This window comes from Dendrobates tinctorius, unplaced genomic scaffold (genome assembly GCF_039654945.1).
Source record: "Dendrobates tinctorius isolate UK_male_01 unplaced genomic scaffold, ASM3965494v1 ptg000008l, whole genome shotgun sequence".
NCBI classification, from domain to species: Eukaryota; Metazoa; Chordata; class Amphibia; order Anura; family Dendrobatidae; genus Dendrobates; species Dendrobates tinctorius.
The window spans coordinates 5078387-5088884 of record NW_027361676.1 but is presented as its reverse complement, the minus strand read 5'-3'; the positions used below and the strand labels follow the sequence as shown (position 1 = coordinate 5088884).

General features: G+C 44.2%; 1 protein-coding gene across 2 annotated transcripts in view; it reads left to right on the top strand.

Moving 5' to 3' along the window:
- The first annotated feature begins 2534 nt into the window (after positions 1 to 2534).
- The window catches only part of NR3C2 (nuclear receptor subfamily 3 group C member 2), a 435269-nt gene continuing 427305 nt past the window's right edge, over positions 2535 to 10498 (top strand). For both annotated transcript variants that reach the window (XM_073576249.1, XM_073576248.1), the window contains exon 1: positions 2535 to 3042. The gene's annotated coding sequence lies outside the window, so the exon portion shown is untranslated. The remainder of the gene's footprint in view (positions 3043 to 10498) is intronic.

Sequence of the window (10498 nt, the reverse complement as noted above, 5' to 3'; positions counted from 1 at the left end):
CGTTCCCATAGACTGTAATGTTTTTTGACGCATTCCGTGCACAAGCGAACGCATGCATTTTTTTAACGCCGTTGGACGGACCCAAAAATTCAAGAGGTTGTGTCTGACACGTCTAGCTGCACACCTGAAAAAAAAACGCTTGCACACGATAACGCAGCCAAACGCATGCAAACGAAAGACCATGCGCACGCCATGTTAAACATAGGTGCGCATGACGGATGCGCATGATGCGCTGCACAAACGCTAATGTGAAACCAGCCTTAGGCGAAGACTCTTTATTTCCATTAGAGATTAAATACTCGGATCACAGCGTCAGAGATACAGTTACAGGGGTTCTCCTGTGAAAAAAAGTAATCAACTCTCTACAGGATAAGTGATAACGTATTGATTGGGGGGGTCAGACTACTTGGACCCATTCAGCAAAATGTGGAACTTTTCATCCCCATTAGACTGGAGTGGCATGTCCGACTTGACCACTGATCCATTAATTCCCTCAGTGGCTGCACTTGTTTTTTTCTAAAAGCCCCAAAGAGAATGAATGGAGCTGCGGTCAGACATCCCACCTGCCATTCCATTTTAAAATGAGGATGTGTCCTATCAACGATAAAACTTCCTCATTCTTTCAATCGATGCAGTTTCTAATGGTCGGACCTAAGCGATCACCTATCCTGTGGAGTCCACCCATGGATTGGTGATAACTTGTTTTAACCAAAGAATCCCATTAATGTAAACTACCGTAATTATACATCCAGTTATGGGGGTGCACAGTAGATGTGCAAGAGCCGCCTGTGTGTTACAGCCGATACTCCACTATAATGGGGATAAACGACTGACAGATATTTGCATATAGCTGTAGGGTGGGCCCCTAGAGTCCATTCCCCTAGTGGGCCCCAGACATCCCAGTCCGACCCTGCCGATCACCTACGGTTATCTATTTGCTATTTCTCCTATACCTGCTACTTCTCTTCTCGCCTGGTTGTATGTTGGCGCCATTAGTCTCCCGTGTAGCAGAGCCTGGCTTATGAACACACAGCAGCAGATTATTATTATTATTATTATTATTATTTATTGTTATAGCGCCATTTATTCCATGGCGCTTTACATGTGAGGGGGGTATACATAAAAACAAGTACAATAATCTTAAACAATACAAGTCATAACTGGTACAGGAGGAGAGAGGACCCTGCCCGCGAGGGCTCACAATCTTCAAGGGATGGGTGATAATACAGTAGGCGAGGGTAGAGCTGGTCGTGCAGCGGTTTGGTCGATCGGTGGTTACTGCAGGTTATAGGCTTGTCGGAAGAGGTGGGTCTTCAGGCTCTTTTTGAAGGTTTCGATGGTAGGTGAGAGTCTGATATGTTGTGGTAGAGAGTTCCAGAGTAGGGGTGATGCGTGAGAGAAATCTTGTATGCGATTGTGGGAAGAGGAGATAAGACGGGAGTAGAGAAGGAGATCTTGTGAGGATCGGAGGTTGCGTGCAGGAAAGTACCGGGAGATGAGGTCACAGATGTATGGAGGAGACAAGTTGTGGATGGCTTTGTATGTCATGGTTAGGGTTTTGTAATGGAGTCTCTGGGCAATTGGGAGCCAGTGAAGGGATTGACAGAGGGGAGAAGCTGGGGAATAGCGGGGGGACAGGTGGATTAGTCGGGCAGCAGAGTTTAGAATAGATTGGAGGGGTGCGAGAGTGTTTGAGGGGAGGCCGCAGAGCATGAGGTTGCAGTAGTCAGATATATGCAGTCATTCTGATACTTTGCTCCTTAGGCCTGTTTCACACATCAGTTTTTGCTGTCAGTTGCAATCTGCTAAAATGGCGGAAAACGGATCCGTCGGCGGATTGACAGCAACGTGTGGCACCGGACTGTTGCTTTGACGGATCCGGCGAAGGCTGATTTTTAAAGGAATCCGAGGAGAGAATTTTTCACGATCCCGGGACGGCATTCAGGGTTAAAAATCTTTCCAGAGAAAAGATTTGGCGGACCGTCAACAAAAAAAAACATTGCAGAATCCGTCTCATCCGCCCGGGAGAAGCTAAAATATTGGCGGATCCGTCAAAAAACGGGTGTGACGGACGACCGTTAGTCAAGATCTGCCACTAATGTAAGTCTATGGGGAAAAAAATGGATCCGCCCCTTTTTTGGCGGATCCGTTTTTTTAAGAAATTGGCGGATTTTGACCGACGGGAAAAAACTGATGTGTGAAACAGGCCTTATAGTACATGTGTTTGTTTGCCCTCGCTACTGAATAGACTATAGTGGCATTAACCCTCGAGGACGGAAAAAGGAAGAGGAGGCTCTCGACCTGGGGACTGTGCCTGTACCTGAGTGTACACACCCGTGCCCCGTCTACTTGGAGCGCCCCGGGTGGGCGGTGGACGTTTATCGCCGCTTATTACATCTGACCGTGTAGCGCCCGGAGCGGCTGCCCTCAGGGGCGCTGTGGTGACGGTGATATGTACAGTACAGAGCGAACACCCAGCCACCTTCTCAGACACAAGCCAGACGCCGTCCCACGTGACCGCCAAGTCATGTGACGCGTGACGTCACGCTGACATCCCAGCTCCTGTCTCTGCATGGGAACTAGACAGCGCGGTGCTCAGTCTGCCTGTCACTCAGCTGCTGCCGCCGCCGCTTCCCATAGTGCTGCTGTCCGGGCTGCACCGTGGTTGCCTGTCAGCGTCCACACTGCCCTGGACGCCTCCGCCCGGAGCCCATAGCCGTGCCCACGACCTCTAGCTTGGCTGTAACCCTCTCCAGCAGCTGCCAGACACGAGCCACCGGGGAACGGGGGAATGTGACAGGCTGGAGGGTTCACAGGACGGGGCTGACAGACGGAAAGGAGGAAAAGTTTCCCAACTGTGCGCGCTCCCCGCTGGAGTGTGCAGGGAGACGTGTATGTGGGGTGACCTTGCTCCAGGCTCCCGGGCTCCCCAGTCTGTGGCTGGAGGGTGTGACTGGACGTGTCACCTTCTTATTCGGGGCACTGCTCGCCCGTGACTGGAGGGAGAAGCCGACCGACCCCGACTACCATGTCATAGGAGAGGTGAGTGAGCCTGCAACAGTGCAAAGTGCAGCCTGCCATTAACTCCTGCCTGCCTGCAAGGGGTTAACGTGCCACCCTGCACTTGTCACCTGTCCGTCTCCTGTGCCTGGGGAGGAGGGGGCCAATAATGGGGCAGGGGAGAAGCCAGACATGGTCTCAGACACAACATGGCAGTGGGCAGCCCCAGACACTGGGCATTACCTGCTGTTAGGAGCCTGTGTGTGCCCCATGGCTGGCACAGGGTGCAGGGCATACGTCCTCCTGATTGTAAATGCACCACACTCCTCTCCCTCTTAGCCCCCACGTTTAGGTGTCTGGCTTCAATACATCATCTTATTCTGGGGATCATGGACAAGTTTTAGGACTTTCTGCCCCCTCATAGCCCACTAATAATACTATTTGCTAATTTGCACCCTTTCCTAAAGGAAATAACTCCTCCTATGTGATATTTAGCTCGGCTTTGGAAATAGCCCGCAGGCTTCAATCGGAACTTTTTTTTTTTTTTAGAGACAGGTCACCGCCCAATTACTTACAGTATTAATAAAAATACCGGTGACTCAAGCCCCTTTCACGTGCCATCAATGTAACTTTCCACGAGTGTCACATTGAACCGGGGCTCGAGACATTGTATCATCCTGATTAGTGATATTTGTAATTAATTTTTAACTATTTACAGTGAGATTGTAAACCGATTAAACGGATACAGACGGTATTTCTTGGCCATTGGAAGTCTGTCTGTCAATAGATGGATATGACGTGTTAGATATTTGGGCTGGTGAGCATGTGCTGCTAAAAAATGGGTGGAAAAAACTTGCATCTGGTCTTAAAGTGTTTATGTAGAGTCGTGCGTCTGTGTCGTCATTGATCATCTTCGGTAGACGATGCTGTACATGTAATATCGATGGGGGTGTTATCTGTGCTACCAGTCTTACACCGTGTTTTGTGTGGTCATATTCAGGCTATGAGCTGTCAAGGTGCCCCCTATATCTTGGTAAGAAATATGGCAAAGGTGAGAGCCACCAGTTGGGCTTAACTATGATGTTTAGATGCCATGGTTCTTTTTTTTTATATTTTGTGATAAAGTTCAGGGTTGTGAATACATGGAATTTTCCAGGACTCCATATACGTGAATGTCATGCATTATTGCAAACAAGTAGAGAGTGGGTTTGAACTTGATACAGAATGATGCTGTGCCAGGTAATGCTGAATAAACCACACAGGGCACCAGGCTGCGTGCCAAATAGCTGCAGGCCTATGTGGCTCGCTGTGGTGCAGGTGGAGCTCACAGCACAGTCTCCTAGAGACTGTCAGTGTTTTCATTGAAATCATCTTTGCCCTTTTCTATTCCTTGTTATACCTGCTAGGTCAGTTGCCTGTTTCCAAATAACCTTCCAATAACCTGATCTGCCTGACACAGAATGATGCACTGCCATGCAATGACTTTTTGGGTGTGTCAGGAGTGGTAATTAAAGTATTGCGGATTATTGGATGGAATAAGGATTGGGAGTACTGGAGAGCAAGCGAGAGTGCTACTTTTCCGTATTTAGCTGCAGTTTGTTGATTTTGGGTACTTAATAGAAATATTTTCTATTAAAAGTATACCATTACAATAGTTTTATGTACATAAATATGTGCAAGTGGTTAGATTTTGTTTGGATGCTACATATTAGGTATCAGATACATTTTACATAATAGATATTCTATTTTAAAACAGATAAATATTTATAAAGAGAACCTACCGATAGATGGCTAGATTCTAATTATTTATTTATATTATTACATAAACATTGCTCTCTTATGTTGGAGACAGACTGATATATCTCTTGATATGTTTGACGTTATCAGAGGTCAAAGCTGTCACACCTGTAACATCTATCGCCTCTGATGAATATATTCCAGTATAGGCACTTTATTCTTTTTGGGACGTACATTTGTCAGCTTCTGGGCTCCTTACTTGACTGCTAGATGATTTGTGCACTTTTTGCATTTAAAAGTGATCAGGACCGAGTTTTGGGTTCTGTCTGGCACGTAAAGGGTTGTCTTTTGTGTCGCAGCAACTTAATATCAGTCATGCCACCCTCCTCATAACTGACAGGTCAGTGGAACCAGTGAGATGGCTGAGAGCACTGAAGGAGTGTCAGCTAGGGGCAGGGTCCAACTAGCACTTGCCATGTGACAGTCGTAGCACTTAACCATTTATGTGCGGAGTGTTTGGTTTGAGTTGATGAGCAGAAGAAGAATGCTATTATGTTATATAACTCAGGGCTTTTTTGTGAGCAGCATGTGCAATACTCTCATGTCTGGAGCAGTCAGACATACCCAAGCCCTGGTGATGCTTCCACCTCTGGGTATACAATGGCAGACTAATGCCAAGTCTGGTGTTTACAAACTAGTGCTAATCTCTCTTCACTACTGTACCTACTGCACCTGGAGGATATAGGAAAGCAGATAAATAGATAGGAGGGGGAGGAAAGTGGGTAAATGCCAAGTTGGAATTAATGCAGGTAGGGAGCAGGTGCAAATGTCAGACTTCATAAGTGAACTGGAGAGCCAGTTGCTTCTAGGCTAAAGTATTTGACTACATTGCCTATATGCTGCTCTTATGCTGAGAATGTAGTGACAGCAATGATTAAAAATTGACCTAGATGTCTTATATGTTATACGAAATACATGCTTTATTTTAAAGCTGATTTTTCAATATAAGCTAATGTAAAATGTCTTTGTGGCTCAGATGTGCATAGACTTTGAAAGTCCCAGAGCAGTAACAAAAAAATGTGCTGTGGTTGTAGGATATCCCCCTGGGGTGCGTTGGGGCTCACAATGGGGCACCACGACCATGAAAAGCTGGAGTCACAAAGAAGGTTAAATAAATATCTTACGGTTTGGAAGTGTCAACAATTAATGGCAGTTTCTTACTCGACTTGGTTAACAGAACAATATTAATTAGCATGGCTCATTAATCTTTTTCACATCTCCTCACTGTAATATATCGCAGCGCAGCTCTGTAATGCCGAGATCACACTGTTCCACTATGCTATGTGAAAAGGTTAAATACTTTCATGCAGTAGCACTAAATACATTAAGGATTTCATGTTTTACTTTTTTTTTTTGCAACAACTGCAAGCTCTTCCATAATATACAGTCTTGGCACACTTGACTTGTGTGCTGGTGCACCGGATTGATCATCCTACCACACGGTCTGACGTTCATTTTTCATTTATTCGTCGACAAAAGTTACTCACACAAAAGTGTCTTAGGACCTGCCAGTATAGCATGTGTTAACTGTCTGACTCCTTCCAGCAGCCATCAGGTTTACATAGATATCTGTCAGGCTTTTCCTATGCCAGTACAATACTTGTGATTTTGCGGTTGACCATCGGTTGTAAGAAGTTTTACTGAATGACCATGTAAATGCTTATATACTCCATAATACAGTAATTCTGGAGCATTTTTTCCATAACTCAGCATTGAGCAGTTCCTCTGTTATTCCTGCTAGAAATGTATGACCACATTGACAGCTGGGTGTTACTAATTGGGGGAGATGGGGGTGTTCTGCACATTCAGACCCCCTTGGCCAAGGGGAATGATAACACAAGTTGTTTATGCATTTCCAGGAGGTAAAATAGAGGAACAAAAACAGCACAGAGCCTAATGAGAAATGATTCTCCAGTATTGTATTTACAAGCTTTTACTAAAACAGATATGTCAGAAGCAGATATGAGCCAATTGATTGGTCCAGCAGTATTTTGTGGCTGTTGGATGGGAGCGCTGTGAACTACCTCCTAAGTTATGGCATCCCCATTGTCTTTTTTGATTAGTAGTCTCATCGCTGCGTTGTGAGGCACACATAATATCATGCTGGACCTACTAATCAGAAGAGGCATTGGGGATTCCCACAGGTAGAAGGCAGTTCACATGGCTCCCATTTAGCAGCCAAGGACCACCGACGTGGCTGGTGGACAGCGGTCCTGGAAATGAATCGCTCGTCTCTAGTCATAGGTCATATTCAAAATATAACAGACAAAAATAATCTCTGGTGTGTGGCAAGGTGCTGCCACCCTCACTAGATAAAAAACAGTTGTGTTATGAAAGTGAATCTACCTGCCATAGACTCTGTCATCCCGAAAGGCTCACTTGCGTTTAAAGCCTGACTGTCAAAAAAGGGAATGGAATACTCTATAGGTTTAGTGCCAGTGTCATTCTTAACTCCTTATGCTATATATTTAGTATGTTTTTCCACCAATCCAAAAGTTCAGCTAAATGCACTAACGTGTGAGGTTTGAATGAGTCCATATGTATATGCCCATCATAAAGGTTATAAATGTGGGTCTTTGCTGCGCTCATGACTGTAGCCGTGGAGCCCTAGGTGTATAGCCTGTGATAGAGACTGATGGCTGACAAATGTTGGGAACTAAAGCTCACCATACAACCTAAATAGCTATCGGCTTCGATAACTGGCTCTCCGGATCTCTTGGCTTGGCCGAAGACTGCTCTGTTATCTGAGAAAGCCGCTGGCAGAATTATCTGTCTACTTATACCCCCACCAAACAATAGGATCAGGTGATTAAACTCCAATTACGTCGTTTGACACTAAATATGGCCCGTTGTCTTGTTAAAATCGGCAGGTTCAGCCTGTTTTTATCTACCGTAAATTGTATAGGAGCCTTTACTGTGTCCGTGAGACTGTGTGCCATGACGTGGCACCCTTCAGAGAAAAATCAGAGCTATAGACAAGAATAATCCTTTAATTAACTGTTGAAACTATTAGGCATTCTGTGTTAAAGTGACAGAGGTAAGATATAAAGAAATATGTGCACATAATGACATCCTCACGATTAAAAAGCTGAAAGTAATGACTTGCGCCATTTACGAAAGACTCTGACATGACATGGAGAACTGTTACTCACTAGATGCCTTCAGGTCTGCGGCCGGGTATAAAGTTGATGACAGTGTTTTTTACATTGTCAATGGATATAAAATAAGGTTACAATGTAACATGCTTGTGAAAATGATGACTTTTTTTTTCTCAGCATATTTTTTTTAAATGCCAAACTAGGCTCGGTTCACACTTCCTTCATTTGGGACCTTTACCTACTTTTTTTTTGTAGATTTGAAGGCAATACCGATATATATGACTTGTCACAGTAAGATTGAGGTTTTGTATTAATCAAAATTAGCCTAGCTTGCCCATTGAGATATATGGGGAACATTGGTATCCGTCATTAGGCTGACCTAGCAGGACATTGTGGCATCTAGTACAAGCAGAAGTTGCAACTGTAGTGTGACCACAGCCCAACATTCACAGAACAACTCCAGAAAGATCAGTGTTACAATAAAATAAATGTGTTCTTTAAAGCCAATGCATGGCAAATATGTTGCAAACATTTCCATTCCACACTTTTTTTAAAAAAAAGGGCTGCTAATATTTGCAATGCCAGATCATGTGACTAGGATAGTCACAAAAATGTGCCGTGTCAACATACCGTAACTGTGTAAGTGTAAGGCCAGAAACATACAGGCAGTATTTTTATGTACGGTACTTTTTGAGGTGCAGTTTTTGAGCCAAATCCAGAAGCTGATCTGGCAGGTAGGAAAAGCCTAAAGGCCCGAATCATTAAAGCTTTTACACCATAATACTGGCGTAAAGAACTTCAAAAAGTCGCAACTTTTTTTCACGTCATTTTCACCCACCTCTAACAAAGTGGGTGGGATGGGGGCATGGCGAGTCCTGCTCATCAAACTCACTCCTGACTGAAGTAAAGCTATGGCAAGGCGCACACGGAGGCACACGCCACTTTATGCCTTGCCTTATTAATGTCTCTTAAGAAATATATAATAGGAACCTCACACTCCACGCCCCCTCATTAAGACCGACATGAAAAGAGTCGTCTTGATAAATCGCGAGAAGCTTTTCTTTTCTATTTTTTTTTATCTCTCCAAAAACTGCATGCGTGTTTTCATCCTCAAAGCTCTTACATGGAACTATATGTTTACAGAAACAACCACTTGTAGTCTGATCTTGCCGTGTTTATCTGTCCCTTATTTCTTGCTTACTTGCCAAATGTATGTTATGTCAATATGACTTCAAGATCAGACTGCACAGGGTGTGTTTGTTGTCTGTTACCACGGAAACAGACTTGTAAGGAGCTATAGACATTAGATGTTTATATATGACATTTTACAAAATTGCTTTTTTAAACGTTTTAGATGCATTGGACTTACATTTGGTTGTATATGTGGGCAAACGCATAGCTTTTCTGGTTTAAAACCGATGCCTAACTACTTTGTGTCAAAAATGGATGTCGTGGAACAGAGTACAAAACGAGGAGTGAACAGAGCCTAATATCTTTTTCAGGATTTTTCAATATCGAGTATTAACTATACCAGTAGAAATTATATGTTAGATATTCTAAACTAGTTCAGAATATACCCGTCTGCCGAAATTATAATTGAAAGTGCCACCTCCCAATGCTCCAGATCCTCAGAGTATGGGCTCATACTCACATGCGAGAAACTCGGACAAGTCTCGTACATCAATACCCGGCACTGCCGTCGGCGCTCGATTCGGAGCTTTTAGCTGCATAGGAATACATGCAGCTGAACGCTCCGATCCGAGTGTCGGCGGCAGTGCCGGGTATTGATGTACGAGACTCGTCCAAGTTTCTCGCATGTGAGTATGAGCCCTATCTCAGAGGGTAAGGTTGGGTTCACATACTTCAGTTGGTATCAGGCTCCCATTTTTGTGCTTCAACCGGTGCTAAAAATATATCAGTTTTCAAAAGGCTTTTTTTACATTTTACTCCTGAAAACCACCAGTTTCCATCATCTGGATCAAAAAGCGTTGCCTCAAACTGATTCCAGGACCTGTCTGGATTAACAAATGACCACCATACAGATGTGAACAATACCATTGAAGTCAATAAGTTAAGTTCCTCTGTGAGTGGAAAACAAACTGGAAGGCCTACTATATATGCACAAGGCCTAACAAACACAGACAATGGCTTTGTTTTTTTGTCATTTACCTTGTATTTATTGATTTGAAAGGAGTTGTCCAGTCTTAAGCTACAAGTCTGCAGTCTCTATCTCACCACTCGCGCGCTGCGCACTATGAAGATTCTCCACTGCTGTCACCATGATTAGGTTGACATGTGATTGCATGTATGTGATATGCATATGCCTGGCCATATTTCAACAGGACTGTCTCCAGCCTTGGTAAATACACTTGCATGGAGCAAGGCAGCGCCCATCTGAACGTAACGTGTCTTAGATCATACATACCATATACTTGCGGTCACATGACTGCCATTCCTGGTCCTTCCCCGGAGAATGTGAGGATTCACAAGACTGCAGTCGCTAACACGGATGTCTAAATGCGGCCTTAAGGGTCTGCTTACACTTGTACTTGTAGCTTATAGTTTTCTCACTGGTTGAGAATACTATATGGTCTGGTATTTTA